This window comes from Pleurodeles waltl, chromosome 1_1, assembly GCF_031143425.1.
Source record: "Pleurodeles waltl isolate 20211129_DDA chromosome 1_1, aPleWal1.hap1.20221129, whole genome shotgun sequence".
NCBI lineage: Eukaryota > Metazoa > Chordata > Amphibia > Caudata > Salamandridae > Pleurodeles > Pleurodeles waltl.
In genome coordinates, this window is record NC_090436.1 from 7,743,296 (window position 1) to 7,760,922 (window position 17,627).

The 17,627-nt window shown below is 49.8% G+C and overlaps 1 protein-coding gene across 2 annotated transcripts in view; it reads left to right on the plus strand.

The window, feature by feature from the left end:
• Positions 1-17,627, plus strand: part of LOC138250331 (drebrin-like) — a 387,037-nt gene that overhangs the window by 227,874 nt on the left and 141,536 nt on the right. The window lies entirely within an intron of this gene.

Genomic DNA, 17,627 nt, shown 5'->3' on the forward strand with positions numbered 1-17,627 from the left:
CAGTGCGAGCTGTACTTGGGCCCCTGACTCAGCTCCTTCAGTGCGAGCTGTACTTAGGCCCCTGGCTCCGCTCCTTCAGTTCGAGCTGTACTTGGGCCCCTGGCTCGGCCCCTTCAGTGCAAGCTGTACTTGGGCCCCTGACTCAGCTCCATCAGTGCGAGCTGTACTTGGGCCCCTGACTCAGCTCCTTCAGTACGAGCTGTACTTGGGCCCCCTGACTCAGCTCCTTCACTGCGAGCTGTACTTGGGCCCCTGTCTCTGCTCCTTCAGTGCGAGCTGTACTTGGGCCCCTGAGTCAGCTCCTTCGGTGCGAGCTGTACTTGGGCCCCTGACTCAGCTCCTTCAGTACGAGCTGTACTTGGGCCCCCTGACTCAGCTCCTTCACTGCGAGCTGTACTTGGGCCCCTGACTCGGCTCCTTCAGTGCGGTCTGTACTTGGGCCCCTGACTCGGCTCCTTCAGTGCGAGCTGTACTTGGGCCCCTGTCTCTGCTCCTTCAGTGCGAGCTGTACTTGGGCCCCTGACTCGGCTCCTTCAGTGCGAGCTGTACTTGGGCCCCTGACTCGGCTCCATCAGTCCCAGATGTACTTGGGCCCCTGACTTGTCTCCATCAGTCCCAGATGTACTTGGGCCCCTGACTCGGCTCTTTCGGTGCGAGCTGTACTTGGGCCCCTGACTCGGCTCCATCAGTCCCAGATTTACTTGGGCCCCTGGCTCGACTCCTTCAGTACGAGCTGTACTTGGGCCCCTGACTCGGCTCCTTCAGTGCGAGCTGTACTTGGGCCCCTGACTCAACACATTCGGTGCGAGCTGTACATGGGCCACTGACTCGGCTCCATCAGTCCCAGATGTACTTGGGCCCCTGACTCGGCTCCTTCAGTGCGAGCTGTACTTGGGCCCCTGCCTCGGCTCCTTCAGTGCGAGCTGTACTTGGGCCCCTGACTCGGCTCCTTCACTACGAGCTGTACTTGGGCCCCTGACTCAGCACATTCAGTGCGAGCTGTACTTGGGCCCCTGAGCCACCTCCTTCAGTATAAACTGTACTTAGGCCCCTGACTTGACTCCCTCAGTGCGAGCTGTACTTAGGCCCCTGACTTGACTCCAGTAGTGCGAGCTGTACTTGGGCCCCTGACTCGGCTCCATCAGTGCGAGCTGGTCTTGGACCCATGAGTCACCTCCTTCAGTACAAGCTGTACTTGGACCTCTGAGTCCCCTTCTTCAGTTCGAGCTGTACTTGGGCCCCTGAGTTACCTCCTTCAGTTCGAGCTGTACTTGGGCCCCTAGCTCGCCTCCTTCAGTGCAAGCTGTACTTGGGCCCCTGACTCTGCTCCTTCAGTTCGAGCTGTACTTAGGCCCCTGACTCTGCTTCTTCAGTCCCAGCTGTACTTGGGCCCCTGACTCAGCTCCTTCAGTCCCAGATGTACTTGGGCCCCTGACTCAGCTCCTTCAGTACAAGCTGTACTTGGGCCCCTGGCTCGCCTCCTTCAATGCGAACTGTACTTGGGCCCCTGACTCAGCTCCTTCAGTGCGAGCTGTACTTGGGCCCCTGACTCAGCTCCTTCAGTGCGAGCTGTACTTAGGCCCCTGGCTCGGCTTCTTTAGTGCGAGCTGTACTTGGGCCCCTGAGTCACCTCCTTCAGTCCCAGCTGTACTTAGGCCCCTGGCTCCGCTCCTTCAGTTCGAGCTGTACTTGGGCCCCTGGCTCGGCCCCTTCAGTGCAAGCTGTACTTGGGCCCCTGACTCAGCTCCGTCAGTGCGAGCTGTACTTACCCCTGTCTCCGCTCCTTCAGTGCGAGCTGTACTTGGGCCCCTGACTCGGCTCCAACAGTGCGAGCTGTACTTGGGCCCCTGACTCGGCTCCTTCAGTACGAGCTGTACTTGGGCCCCCTGACTCGGCTCCTTCACTGCGAGCTGTACTTGGGCCCCTGTCTCTGCTCCTTCAGTGCGAGCTGTACTTGGGCCCCTGACTCAGCTCCTTCAGTGCGAGCTGTACTTGGGCCCCTGACTCGGCTCCATCAGTCCCAGATGTACTCGGGCCCCTGACTCAGCTCCTTCGGTGCGAGCTGTACTTGGGCCCCTGACTCGGCTCCATCAGTGCGAGCTGTACTTGGGCCCCTGCTCGGCCCCTTCAGTGCGAGCTGTACTTGGGCCCCTGGCTCAGCTCCGTCAGTGCGAGCTGTACTTGGGCCCCTGACTCGGCTCCATCAGTCCCAGATGTACTTGGGCCCCTGACTCGGCTCCATCAGTCCCAGATGTACTTGGGCCCCTGACTCGGCTCCTTCAGTGCGAGCTGTATTTGGGCCCCTGACTCGGCTCCATCAGTACGAGCTGTACTTGGGCCCCTGACTCAGCTCCTTCAGTACGAGCTGTACTTGGGCCCCTGACTCGGCTCGTTCAGTGCGAGCTGTACTTGGGCCCCTGACTGAGCTCCTTTGGTGCGAGCTGTACTTGGGCCCCTGACACAGCTCCTTCGGTGCCAGGCACGTGAGGTTCACGACATTCCTTTCCTGGCTCCGAGGGATGCACGGAGGCGGCGCTATTAATATATCACTTACTACAGTAATCAGAACTGGTTTTTCATTAAGACATTGGGGCAGTTTGGGCCACATGTTCTAAGAAGTCTATTTGCGAATTCCTAATTGCAAATCTTTGCAATTCACAGTTAGGAGTTTGCAAACAGTGATATGCTAATATGTGTCAGACACATTTAGCAATTCCCAGTGGATCACAAGTGGACCTACCTCATCAATATTCATGAGGTAGGTCGCAGTTTGCGGCCCATCGGAATGACCTAAAATCACAGGGATGGTGACCTGCTGGGGTCAGCAGACCACCATGTCTTTGATTGCTTTTTAATAAAGCAATGTTTTTTTAAATGCAGAAAGTTTTCCTTAAATCAAAATGGGATGCATTTAAAAAACAAAAATGAAAAGTTTTCTTTTCATTTTTTAAGAGTAGGCAGTAGTCCTGGACATCCTACTTGCGAATGGGTTCCCACCAACTTGAAATGCAAATGTTTGGCGACTGCATTCGGGTCGCAATCATTCTTACATACCCCTGCAACTTGCTGTTAGGATGGGACACCAAACACTCCCCTTCCTGATACCAAATCATAAACCTATTTTGCAATTCGGTAATAGATTACTGAATCGTAAAATAGACTTTGTACATCCCCAAATGGTCTTTAGCAGTCGTAAACGGCCTGATCCTGCGAATCGGACCATTTGTGATCACTAAAAAGCTACGTACCTGTGGCCCGATGTTTGTATGCGTTGTGTACACATGCCACTGCTACACATTTTAATGTTATTCAGGTGTTACTGCAGATAACAGCAGATGTCAGAAGCAAGCGTTTAACTCGGTGAGCCGTCAGTGTACTCAGAGGGAGTACAGGTTCGGTTTTGTGTACTCTCTGGCCATGCACTGAGCTCCGGGGTCCTGCAGTGACCGGCACGATGGGGACATGAGATCCCCGCTTTAGGTGCTAGGGCCAAGGCCCCCCACATTCTGAGGCCAATCTCTTTCACACTTGGAACCTGGGTAACAATCTCCCTCTGCACATGGGACGATGAATTCATAAAATGACCCTCAAAGGCAGGTCTCCGCCTTGGTGCAGAGGGAAGCATCCGTTGGGCTGCCGGTGTAGGAGGCTGGACTGGTTTGTAGTGAGTACCAAGGGGTACTTACACCTTGCACCAGGCCCAGGTATCCCTTATTAGTGTATAGGGTGTCTAGCAGCTTAGGCTGATAGATAATGGTAGCTTAGCAGAGCAGCTTAGGCTGAACTAGGAGACGAGTGAAGCTCCTACAATACCACTAGTGTCATATGCACAATATCATAAGAAAACACAATACACAGATATACTAAAAATAAAGGTACTTTATTTTTATGACAATATGCCAAAGTATCTCAGTGAGTTCCCTCAGTATGAGGATAGCAAATATACACAAGATATATGTACACAATACCAAAAATATGCAGTATAGTATTAGAAAACAGTGCAAACAATGTATAGTTACAATAGGATGCAATGGGGACACATAGGGATAGGGGCAACACAAACCATATACTCCAAAAGTGGAATGCGAACCACGAATGAACCCCAAACCTATGTGACCTTGTAGAGGGTCGCTAGGACTGTAAGAAAACAGTGAGGGTTAGAAAAATAGCCCACCCCAAGACCCTGAAAAGTGAGTGCAAAGTGCACTAAAGTTCCCCAAAGAGCACAGAAGTCGTGATAGGGGAATTCTGCAGGAAAGACCACAACCAGCAATGCAACAACGATGGATTTCCAGACGAGGGTACCTGTGGAACAAGGGGACCAAGTCCAAAAGTCACGACCAAGTCTAGAGTGGGCAGATGCCCAGGAAATGCCAGCTGTGGGTGCAAAGAAGCTGCTACTATGAAGTAGAAGCTGAGGATTCTGCAGGAACGACAAGGGCTAGAAACTTCCCCTTTGGAGGATGGATGTCCCACGTCGTGAAGACTCGTGCAGAAGTGTTTTCCCGCCGAAAGACCGCAAACAAACCTTGCTAACTGCAAATCGTGTGGTTAGGGTTTTTGGATGCTGCTGTGGCCCAGGAGGGACCAGGATGTCGCCAATTGCGTCAGGGGAAATAGGGGGCGCCCAACAAGACAGGGAGCCCTCTCAGAAGCAGGCAGCACCCACAGAAGTGCCAGAACAGGCACTATGAAGTGGAGTGAAACGGTGCTCACCCGAAGTTGCACAAAGGAGTCCCACACCGCCGGAGGACAACTCAGGAGGTCGTGCAATGCAGGTTAGAGTGCTGTGGACCCAGGCTTGGCTGTGCACAAAGGATTCCCTCGGAAAGTGCACAGGAGCCGGAGTAGCCGCAAAAGACGCGGTTCCCAGCAATGCAGTCTGGCGTGGGGAGGCAAGGACTTACCTCCACCAAACTTGGACTGAAGAGTCACTGGACTGTGGGAGTCACTTGGACAGAGTTGCTGGATTCAAGGGACCTCGCTCGTCGTGCTGAGAGGAGACCCAGGGTACCGGTGATGCAGTTCTTTGGTGCCTGCGGTAGCAGGGGAACGATTCCGTCGACCCACAGGAGATTTCTTCAGAGCTTCTAGTGCAGAGAGGAGGCAGACTACTCCCACAGCATGCACCACCAGGAAAACAGTCGAGAAGGCGGCAGGATCAGCGTTACAGAGTTGCAGTAGTCGTCTTCGCTACTTTGTTGCAGTTTTGCAGGCTTCCAGCGCGGTCAGCAGTCGATTCCTTGGCAGAAGGTGAAGAGAGAGATGCAGAGGAACTCTGATGAGCTCTTGCATTCGTTATCTAAGGAATTCCCCAAAGCAGAGACCCTAAATAGCCAGAAAAGAGGGTTTGGCTACTTAGGAGAGAGGATAGGCTATCAACACCTGAAGGAGCCTATCAGAAGGAGTCTCTGACGTCACCTGCTGGCCCTGGCCACTCAGAGCAGTCCAGTGTGCCAGCAGCACCTCTGTTTCCAAGATGGCAGAGGTCTGGAGCACACTGGAGGAGCTCTGGGCACCTCCCAGGCGAGGTGCAGGTCAGGGGAGTGGTCACTCCCCTTTCCTTTGTCCAGTTTCGCGCCAGAGCAGGTCTAAGGGGTCCCTGAACCGGTGTTGACTGGCTTATGCAGAAATGGGCACCATCTGTGCCCATGAAAGCATTTCCAGAGGCTGGGGGAGGCTACTCCTCCCCTGCCTTAACACCTTTTTCCAAAAGGAGAGGGTGTAACACCCTCTCTCTGAGGAAGTCCTTTGTTTTGCCTTCCTGGGCCAAGCCTGGCTGGACCCCAGGAGGGCAGAAACCTGTCTGAGGGGTTGGCAGGAGCAGCAGCAGTGAAACCCCTGAAAAGGCAGTTTGGCACTACCCGGGTCTGTGCTAGAGACCCGTGGGATCATGGGATCATGGGATTGTGCCAACAATGCCAGGATGGCATAGAGGGGGCAATTCCATGATCATAGACATGTTACATGGCCATATTCGGAGTTACCATTGTGAAGCTACACATAGGTAGTGACCTACGTGTAGTGCACGCATGTAATGGTGTCCCCGCACTCACAAAGTCCGGGGAATTTGCCCTGAACCATGTGGGGGCACCTTGGCTAGTGCCAGGGTGCCCACACACTAAGTAACTTTGCACCTAACCTTTACCAGGTAAAGGTTAGACATATAGGTGACTTATAAGTTACTTAAGTGCAGTGGCAAATGTCTGTGAAATAACGTGGACATTATTTCACTCAGGCTGCAGTGGCAGGCCTGTGTAAGAATTGTCAGAGCTCCCTATGGGTGGCAAAAGAAATGCTGCAGCCCATAGGGATCTCCTGGAACCCCAATATCCTGGGTACCTCAGTACCATATACTAGGGAATTATAAGGGTGTTCCAGTATGCCAATGTAAATTAGTGAAATTGGTCACTAGTCTGTTAGTGACCATTTGGAAAGAAATAAGAGAGCATAACCACTGAGGTTCTGGATAGCAGAGCCTCAGTGAGACAGTTATTCATAACACTGGTAACACATTCAGGGTACACTTATGAGCACTGGGGCCCTGGCTGGCAGGGTCCCAGTGACACATACAACTAAAACAACATATATACAGTGAAAAATGGGGGTAACATGCCAGGCAAGATGGTACTTTCCTACACAACCCCCCCCCCAAACGAAGGACAATAAGACTAGTCATTACCTGATGGGTCTTCATTGTCTAAGTGGAAATATCTGGAGAGTCCATCTGCATTGGAGTGGATACTCCCAGGTCTATGTTCCACTGTATAGTCCATTCCCTGTAGGGATATGGACCACCTCAACAATTTAGGATTTTCACCTTTCATTTGTTTTAGCCAAAGTAGAGGTTTGTGGTCTGTCTGAACAATGAAGTGAGTGCCAAACAGGTATGGCCTCAACTTCTTCAGTGCCCAGACCACAGCAAAGGCCTCCCTCTCTATGGCAGACCAACGCTTTTCTCTAGGGGTCAACCTCCTGCTGATAAAAGCAACAGGTTGATCCTGGCCCTCAGAATTAAGTTGTGATAAGACTACCCCTACCCCTAATTCAGATGCATCAGTTTGGACAATGAATTTCTTGGAGTAACAGGGGCTTTTCAGGACAGGTGCAGAGCACATGGCCTGCTTCAGCTCCTCAAACGCTTTCTGACAGTTTGCTGTCCATAATACCTTCTTAGGCATTTTCTTTGAAGTGAGGTCATTAAGAGGGGCTGCAATGGAGCCATAGTTCTTTATGAACCTCCTATAGTACCCAGTGAGGCCTAAAAAGGCTCTCACTTGAGTCTGAGTAGTAGGGGGAACCCAATCTATAATAGTTTGGATTTTCCCTTGAAGTGGTGCAATCTGTTCTCCACCAACCAGGTGTCCCAGATAAACCGCCTTCCCCTGCCCTATCTGGCACTTTAAAGCCTTGATAGTGAGGCCTGCCTTTTGCAGGGCCTCTAAAACTTTCCATAGGTGGACCAGGTGATCATCCCAGTTGGAGCTAAAGACAGCTATATCATCTAGATATGCTGCACTAAAAGCTTCCAGCCCTTGCAGGACTGTGTTCACCAACCTCTGAAAAGTGGCAGGTGCATTTTTCAATCCAAAAGGCATTACTGTGAATTGGTAATGGCCTCCAATGGTTGAAAATGCAGTTTTTGCTTTTGCATCTTCTGATAATTTGATCTGCCAATACCCTGCAGTCAAATCAAAAGTGCTTAGATACTTGGCAGATGCCAGTGTATCTATGAGCTCATCTGCCCTGGGTATAGGGTCAGCATCCGTTTTGGTTACCTGGTTGAGACCGCTGTAGTCTACACAAAACCGCATTTCCTTCTTTCCATCCTTGGAATGAGGTTTTGGTACAAGTACCACAGGAGAGGCCCATGGACTTTCAGAGTGCTCAACCACTCCCAGTTCAAGCATTTTCTGCACCTCTTGCTTTATGCAGTCTCTGACATGGTCAGGCTGCCTATAGATTTTACTTTTGACAGGCAAGCTGTCTCCAGAATCTATAGTGTGCTCACACCAAGAAGTGGTACCTGGCACAGTAGAGAAGAGTTCAGAAAACTGACCCAGGAGATTTATGCAGTGGTCTTTCTGCTCAGCAGTAAGACAATCTGCCAGTACTACACCTTCCACTAGAGCATCTTGTTCTGTGGAAGAGAAGAGATCAGGGAGAGGGTCACTCTCTTCTTCCTGTCCCTCATCAGTTGCCATGAGCAGGGTGAGATCAGCCCTGTCATAGTAGGGTTTCAGGCGATTGACATGGAGCACCCTAAGGGGACTCCTGGCAGTGCCTAAGTCAACTAAGTAGGTGACTTCACCCTTCTTTTCAACAATTATGTGGGGTCCAGTCCATTTATCTTGGAGTACTCTTGGGGCCACAGGCTCCAAGACCCACACTTTCTGCCCTGGTTGGTACTGAACCAAACAGCCTTCTGGTCATGCCATTGCTTTTGGAGCTCTTGGCTGGCCTGAAGGTTTTTACTGGCCTATTTCATGTACTCAGCCATTCTTAATCTGAGGTCAAGTACATAGTCCACTATGTCTTGCTTTGGAGCTTTTAAAGGTTGTTCCCAACCCTCCTTAACAAGTGTTAGAGGACCTCTTACAGGGTGACCAAATAGGAGTTCAAAGGGGCTGAAGCCCACTCCTTTCTGGGGTACCTCCCTTTAAGCAAAAAGGAGGCATGGTAAAAGGATATCCCATCTCCTGCGGAGTTTTTCAGGGAGTCCCATAATCATGCCTTTGAGAGTTTTGTTAAATCTCTCCACCAGTCCATTTGTTTGTGGATGATAGGGTGTTGTGAACTTGTATGTCACACCACACTCCTTCCACATGGCCTTTAAGTAAGCAGACATGAAATTGCTTCCCCTGTCTGATACCACCTCTTTTGGGAAGCCCACCTTGGAAAAGATTCCCAGGAGAGCTTTTGCCACTGCAGGAGCTGTAGTGGTCCTTAGAGGAATTGCTTCAGGATATCTGGTGGCATGGTCCACTACCACCAAGATAAACCTATTGCCTGAAACAGTAGGAGGGTCAAGGGGGCCAACTATGTCAACCCCTACCCTTTCAAAGGGAACCCCAACCACAGGTAGTGGGATAAGGGGTGCCTTTGGGGTGCCACCTGTCTTGCCACTAGCTTGACAGGTTTCACAGGACTTACAAAATTCCTTTGTGTCCTCTGACATTCTAGGCCAATGAAACAAGAGGACAAGCCTGTCCCAAGTTTTCATTTGCCCCAAATGTCCAGCTAAGGGAATGTTGTGGGCTAGAGTTAGGAGGAACTTTCTGTACTCCTGAGGAATCTCCAATCTCCTGGCAGCTCCAGGTTTTGGATCCCTTGCTTCAGTGTACAAGAGGTTGTCCTCCCAGTAAACTCTGTGAGAGTCACTGACATCCCCATTTGCTTGTTTGACAGCTTGCTGCCTTAGACCCTCTAGTGTGGGACAGGTATCCTGGCAGGCCCCCCTTCACCCAAAAGCTCAGCCGTGTCTGCTTCCAGCTCCTCTGGTGTAGGTTCTGCACAGGGAGGGAATTCTTCTTCCTCAGAAGTTGAATCCACTGTAGAGGGAGGGATAGTAGGAAGTGGTTTGCTTCTACTAGCCCTAGCTTTAGGGAGCACTTGGTCCATTCTTCCAGGATCCAAGTCACCCTGTCCTTTTTGCTTTTTGGCCTGAGCCCTGGTCAAAGCAAAAATATACCCTGGAATGCCTAGCATTGCTGCATGAGCCTCCAACTCCACTTCTGCCCAAGCTGCTGTCTCTAAATCATTTCCTAATAGACAGTCTACAGGTAAATCTGAGGCAACCACAACTTTCTTTGGGCCAGTAACCCCCCCCCCCAGTTGAGATTCACAACAGCCATGGGGTGGCTAAGGGTGTTGTTATGAGCATCGGTTACTTGGTACTGGTGACCAAGTAGGTGTTGTTCAGGGTGGACCAGTTTCTCTATTACCATTGTAACACTGGCACCTGTGTCCCCGTAGGCCTGAACCTCAACACCATTTATTAGGGGTAGTTGCTTGTACTTATCCATGTTAAGGGGACAGACAACCAAGGTGGCTAAATCAATAGCCCCCTCAGAGACTAACACAGCCTCTGTGGTCTCCCTAATCAGACCAACCCCAACTAAGTTACCAATAGTGAGCCCAGCTACTCCCTTGGATTGGCTATTAGTAGGTTTGCTCCCACCACCACTGCTATTACTAGGGGCACTAGGTGTAGCAGCAGGGGTTGTAGTGGTAGGAGGCTTGGTTCTTTTCTTTGGACAACTGGGATCTGTTGTCCAATGGCCTTTTATTTTACATAAATAGCACCATGGTTTCTTTTCTTTGTTTTGATTTGAAGAGGATTTGGGCTCACCACCCCCACCAGAGTGTTTTTGTGGGCCTGATGAAGACTCATTTTTAGATTTGACCCCACCCTTGTCAGAAGACTTACCATCCTTCTTCCTACCATCTTTGTCATCCCCTGTATGAACTTTTCTGTTCACCCTTGTTCTGACCCATTTGTCTGCCTTCTTTCCCAATTCTTGGGGAGAGGTCAGATCAGAGTCCACCAGGTACTGGTGCAACAAATCAGACACACAATTATTAATAATATGCTCTCTCAGGATTAAGTTATACAGGCTTTCATAATCAGTAACTTTACTGCCATGTAACCACCCCTCCAAGGCCTTCACTAAATGGTCAACAAAGTCTACCCAGTCTTGTGAAGACTCCTTTTTGGTCTCTCTGAACTTCATCCTGTACTGTTCAGTGGTTAAGCCATAACCATCCAGGAGTGCATTCTTAAGAACTGTAAAATTATTGGCATCACTTTCTTTCACAGTAAGGAGCCTATCCCTACCCTTTCCACTAAATGATAGCCATAGGATAGCCGCCCACTGCCTTTGAGGGACATCCTGTACAACACAAGCCCTCTCAAGTGCAGCAAACCACTTGTTAATATCATCCCCCTCCTTATAAGGGGTAACTTTCTTGTGCAGATTCCTTGAATCATGCTCTCTTGCAGGATGACTATGGGGAATACTGCTGCTGCCACCATGGGTTTCAAACCCAATTTTCTGTCTTTCTCTTTCTATCTCTAAGGACTGCCTATATAAATCCAGCTGTTGCTTTTTGAGCTTCAGTCTGGATTCCTCCACTCTCAATCTATTGAGCTCCCTTTCTAACACTCTGTCATCAGGGTGGGTGGGAGGGACATGCCTTGAAACAGAAGTATGGTGAGAATGTACAGAAGGAGACCTGTCCCTAACAGATGTCACCCTAACAGCTTGGCTAACAGAAACAGCACTTCTACTATGATGAGAAGGAATACTCTTACTGTGATGAGATACCACACTATCTGTATGATGTGACTCTACATCAGTACCAGCTATGCTAGGTTGTCTGCTAATGGGCAGGCTAGGAAGTTTCCCTTCTAAATCTTTTGCTAGGGGTGCCCCAGGATCAGATTGGGAACCATCAGCTAACTTTTCAACAGGAGTGCCACCTCTGGCCTTATCCTGTTCAGCAAGCATATTAACTAACAGTTCTCTAGGGGGATTCTTCCCTACACTTAAACCTCTTTCTATGCAGAGACTCCTTGCTCCTTTCCAGCTAAGGTGATCATAAGCAAGTTTGGACAGATCAACAGTTTGGCCTGTGCCAGACATTTTTAGAAAGTGTTTAAGTGATAGAAAAAGTGAGAAAAAGTTTTCAGAACTTTAGAAAGACAGAAATAAAAATGTTTAAAACTTTTTAAGAACTTTTTAGAAAGTTTAGGGGTACTTTTCAGCACTTAGAAAAGAAGTGAGAAAAGAAAAGCAAAACTTTTTGGTTAGGTGTACATACACTGAACTTGTTTTGTATATTTTTCTCTTATGAAAAGTACAATGACGAAAGTGGTAAGTAGTTGCAAAGAACTTATCCCACCGCTGCACAACCAATGTAGGAGGCTGGACTGGTTTGTAGTGAGTACCAAGGGGTACTTACACCTTGCACCAGGCCCAGGTATCCCTTATTAGTGTATAGGGTCCTGCAGTGACTGGCACGATGGGGACATGAGATCCCCGCTGTAGGTGCTAGGGCCAAGGCCCCCCTCATTCTGAGGCCAATCTCTTTCACACTTGGAACCTGGGTAACAATCTCCCTCTTCACATGGGACGATGAATTCATAAAATGACCCTCAAAGGCATGTCTCCGCCTTGGTGCAGAGGGAAGCATCCATTGGGCTGCCGGTGTAGGAGGCTGGACTGGTTTGTAGTGAGTACCAAGGGGTACTTACACCTTGCACCAGGCCCAGGTATCCCTTATTAGTGTATAGGGTGTCTAGCAGCTCAGGCTGATAGATAATGGTAGCTTAGCAGAGCAGCTTAGGCTGAACTAGGCGACGAGTGAAGCTTCTACAATACCACTAGTGTCATATGCATAATATCATAAGAAAACACAATACACAGATATACTAAAAATAAAGGTACTTTATTTTTATGACAATATGCCAAAGTATCTCAGTGAGTTCCCTCAGTATGAGGATAGCAAATATACACAAGATATATGTACACAATACCAAAAATATGCAGTATAGTATTAGAAAACAGTGCAAACAATGTATAGTTACAATAGGATGCAATGGGGACACATAGGGATAGGGGCAACACAAACCATATACTCCAAAAGTGGAATGCGAACCACGAATGGACCCCAAACCTTTGTGACCTTGTAGAGGGTCGCTGGGACTGTAAGAAAACAGTGAGGGTTAGAAAAATAGCCCACCCCAAGACCCTGAAAAGTGAGTGCAAAGTGCACTAAAGTTCCCAAATAGCACAGAAGTCGTGATAGGGGAATTCTGCAGGAAAGACCAAAACCAGCAATGCAACAACGATGGATTTCCAGATGAGGGTACCTGTGGAACAAGGGGACCAAGTCCAAAAGTCACGACCAAGTCGAGAGCGGTCAGATGCCCAGGAAATGCCAGCTGTGGGTGCAAAGAAGCTGCTACTAGGAAGTAGAAGCTGAGGATTCTGCAGGAATGACAAGGGCTAGAAACTTCCCCTTTGGAGGATGGATGTCCGACGTCGTGAAGAGTTGTGCAGAAGTGTTTTCCCGCCGAAAGACCGCAAACAAACCTTGCTAACTGCAAATCGTGTGGTTAGGGTTTTTGGATGCTGCTGTGGCCCAGGAGGGACCAGGATGTCGCCAATTGCGTCAGGGGACAGAGGGGGCGCCCAACAAGACAGGGAGCCCTCTCAGAAGCAGGCAGCACCCACAGAAGTGCCAGAACAGGCACTATGAAGTGGAGTGAAACGGTGCTCACCCAAAGTTGCACAAAGGAGTCCCACACCGCCGGAGGACAACTCAGGAGGTCGTGCAATGCAGGTTAGAGTGCTGTGGACCCAGGCTTGGCTGTGCACAAAGGATTCCCTCGGAAAGTGCACAGGAGCCGGAGTAGCCGCAAAAGACGCGGTTCCCAGCAATGCAGTCTGGCGTGGGGAGGCAAGGACTTACCTCCACCAAACTTGGACTGAAGAGTCACTGGACTGTGGGAGTCACTTTGACAGAGTTGCTGGATTCAAGGGACCTCGCTCGTCGTGCTGAGAGGAGACCCAGGGGACCGGTGATGCAGTTCTTTGGTGCCTGCGGTAGCAGGGGAACGATTCCGTCGACCCACAGGAGATTTCTTCAGAGCTTCTAGTGCAGAGAGGAGGCAGACTACTCCCACAGCATGCACCACCAGGAAAACAGTCGAGAAGGCGGCAGGATCAGCGTTACAGAGTTGCAGTAGTCGTCTTCGCTACTTTGTTGCAGTTTTGCAGGCTTCCAGCGCGGTCAGCAGTCGATTCCTTGGCAGAAGGTGAAGAGAGAGATGCAGAGGAACTCTGATGAGCTCTTGCATTCGTTATCTAAGGAATTCCCCAAAGCAGAGACCCTAAATAGCCAGAAAAGAGGGTTTGGCTACTTAGGAGAGAGGATAGGCTAGCAAAACCTGAAGGAGCCTATCAGAAGGAGTCTCTGACGTCACCTGCTGGCCCTGGCCACTCAGAGCAGTCCAGTGTACCAGCAGCACCTCTGTTTCCAAGATGGCAGAGGTCTGGAGCACACTGGAGGAGCTCTGGGCACCTCCCAGGCGAGGTGCAGGTCAGGGGAGTGGTCACTCCCCTTTCCTTTGTCCAGTTTCGCGCCAGAGCAGGTCTAAGGGGTCCCTGAACCGGTGTTGACTGGCTTATGCAGAAATGGGCACCATCTGTGCCCATGAAAGCATTTCCAGAGGCTGGGGGAGGCTACTCCTCCCCTGCCTTAACACCTTTTTCCAAAGGGAGAGGGTGTAACACCCTCTCTCTGAGGAAGTCCTTTGTTCTGCCTTCCTGGGCCAAGCCTGGCTGGACCCCAGGAGGACAGAAACCTGTCTGAGGGGTTGGCAGCAGCAGCAGCAGTGAAACCCCTGAAAAGGCAGTTTGGCAGTACCCGGGTCTGTGCTAGAGACCCGTGGGATCATGGGATTGTGCCAACAATGCCAGGATGGCATAGAGGGGGCAATTCCATGATCATAGACAAGTTACATGGCCATATTCGGAGTTACCATTGTGAAGCTACACATAGGTAGTGACCTATGTGTAATGCACGCGTGTAATGGTGTCCCCGCACTCACAAAGTCCGGGGAATTTGCCCTGAACCATGTGGAGGCACCTTGGCTAGTGCCAGGGTGCCCACACACTAAGTAACTTTGCACCTAACCTTTACCAGGTGAAGGTTAGACATATAGGTGACTTATAAGTTACTTAAGTGCAGTGGTAAATGGCTGTGAAATAAAGTGAACGTTATTTCACTCAGGCTGCAGTGGCAGGCCTGTGTAAGAATTGTCAGAGCTCCCTATGGGTGGCACAAGAAATGCTGCAGCCCATAGGGATCTCCTGGAACCCCAATACCCTGGGTACCTCAGTACCATATACTAGGGAATTATAAGGGTGTTCCAGTATGCCAATGTAAATTGGTGAAATTGGTCACTAGCCTGTCAGTGACAATTTGAAAGAAATGAGTGAGCATAACCACTGAGGTTCTGGTTAGCAGAGCCTCAGTGAGACAGTTGGTCATAACACAGGTAACACATTCAGGGTCACTTATGAGCACTGGGGCCCTGACTGGCAGGGTCCCAGTGACACATACAACTAAAACAACATATATACAGTGAAATATGGGGGTAACATGCCAGGCAAGATGGTACTTTCCTACAGCCGGGCAGCACCATGATGCTTAACGATAAATAATAATGATAATACCATTTATAGAGCGCATGGCTCTTTAGAAAGAAGTGTCCTAGCGGTAGGAAACTGACCCCAAGGACGAAATGATGACCACCCTAAGGAGAAATCTCAATCCGAGCTTCGGATGGGGCCTGGTGAATTGCTACAGGAAGAGAATTCTAAAGCTCGGATCCAGGTGACAAAAAAACAGCCTCCAGTTCTGGCTCTTTTGCTCTTTGGAATGGCAACCCGTTTTGCGAATCTTAGGTTCCTGGACGGAATATATGATTTTACCCTAGACTCCTGGCAGAATGCAGGACACATGGAATGAGGAAACATGTAGAAATAAATATATTTCTCCTTGTTACGTCTCACCTGGGGAGGCGTAGCATTTTTACGCATTCTCAGGTCTACCAGTAATAGTAAATCTGGGAATGCGCCTAAATCCATGGGTGGATAGATGGGAACACCCATGCTCCACCCATGGGACACCTCCTTGGGGCACTATAAAGCAGGGCAGCAATTTGCGTTGTCTTGAGTTACTCCAGATTTATCAAGCCACTAAGCGTCTGACAAGGTGGCCTTGCATGGCTTGACAAATCTCACTTACGTTTTGATTCACCCTTGCACGCCCTTGTATGGTACAAGGGTGACATAAAACCTTAATAAACATGTCCCTGGATCACCTTTACACAGGTAGCATCTGAGGCAATCAGAAACAAGCTTCATGTCCCACGCTTTAAGTACCAGAGCGATCACAATACCCTCGTTGTCAGCTACCGGCGATGAGGTCACCTCATTCCTTAGGAAATTTAGGGAGTAAACAATATTGGTGACCTATTGAAAGAGGGTACGTCTGTAGAATAAGCCTCTATAACAAGTGAGACCGCCAGCACTGTTATAATTAGGTTCACTTATGTCAGAGCAGAGTGCTGGACCGGATACCTCTCAATCAATCAACTCGGATTTATAGAGCGCGGCTAATCGCCCGAGAGGGTATCCAGGCCTCTAGAACCTAAACCTGCCAGGCCCTGTCCCTACTCCTGACTCCTCCCTCGAGGAAACCCCTGGTCATCTGATTATACTGTGGATCCAAACTTGTACCGGGTGCAAAGCCTAGAGCTAGAACAAGGTGGGAAACCAGTCTGGGAGTCTCCCTCACTGACAAGGAATTAACATTTTGCTGTAGTCAGATTGGATCATTGTCACTAAATGGTAGACTGTGATTAATTAATTCCCACTTCCTTCATCAGACATCTGACTCACCCCTCAAATGCCACAAATCTAACCCTTCACATCAGGGAAACTCTGCCAGATGTTCGCCCCACTTGCTGACTTCATACACCCGCATGGGAGTGTACTGAAATTCTGCCATCTGTTATAAGGTGTTTGATATTCTTTCTACTAAGAAAGACAACTGAAGTGTCCCCATCTCCTACGGTGGCTCTGCTGGGACATGCTGAACTCCTCCTGTGCAGCACTTTTCCTGGATAGCGTTGCTGCTAGGGTAAAGAAGCGTGGCATGTGCGTGGAGAGGAAGTGGGGTGCCCACTGTTAAAGCCTCGTGCAGTGAGCCGCTGGAGACGTGTTATTCCACTCCACCTATCAGCAACTGGCTGCAGAACATATGCCTAACATGACCGAAATGTTTGGCTGCAGCGTCTTCAATGGTATAAAGAGACCAAGCTAACAATGGATAGCGGAAATTGTGCCCTCACCATAGAGCCCTGTTCCGGCACCCCGTGGTGGTGGGGGAGCGGTGCCTTGGTGCACCACTGCGCAGGGTGCGGACATCAATACCATGTTATGCTATGTTGTGTTGTGTTATGTTGATTTGTATAGCACAGTAATCACTCAAGAGGGCATCCAGGTGCTTGGACAGGTGTGTAGTTTTGTGGTGCCCTTTTTGTGGGTTTTGTGGACCATCCATTGTGACCAAGAACTGGGCCTCGCTCTAACCTCCCTTTGAGCAGAGCACCCACCCATGCACGGCTGATGACTTCTATGCCAGTTGCACTGGTGTTACGCTAAGGCATGTGTGATGGGCGAGCTTGTGTGCCGCACTTCACAAAACTACACTTCCAATAAAGTGCACATGTGCAGCCAAGGTTCGGTGATAGACACTATCTTACATGTTTATGGCGTGTTTCAGTTTCCCAGATAGTTAGAATCCTTGGGCTGACAGTGTCAAGGAATATAAAAAGCGACTACTCCCGGCAAAGCTCTCTTTAGTGCAGGAGGTGCAGTGGTGCCAGGGCCTAAGGTCTGAGGGGATACTGCACCCCAGCTATGTCTTTACTACTAATGCATTGAAGGGGGTGTGGGGGGTCTTGCTTGCTTAAGTTAGGACCGATGACACCGCTGTGGCTAGTGCCTGAATCCGGGGGTGAGGTGATCCACAGTCTTGTGACCATGTCC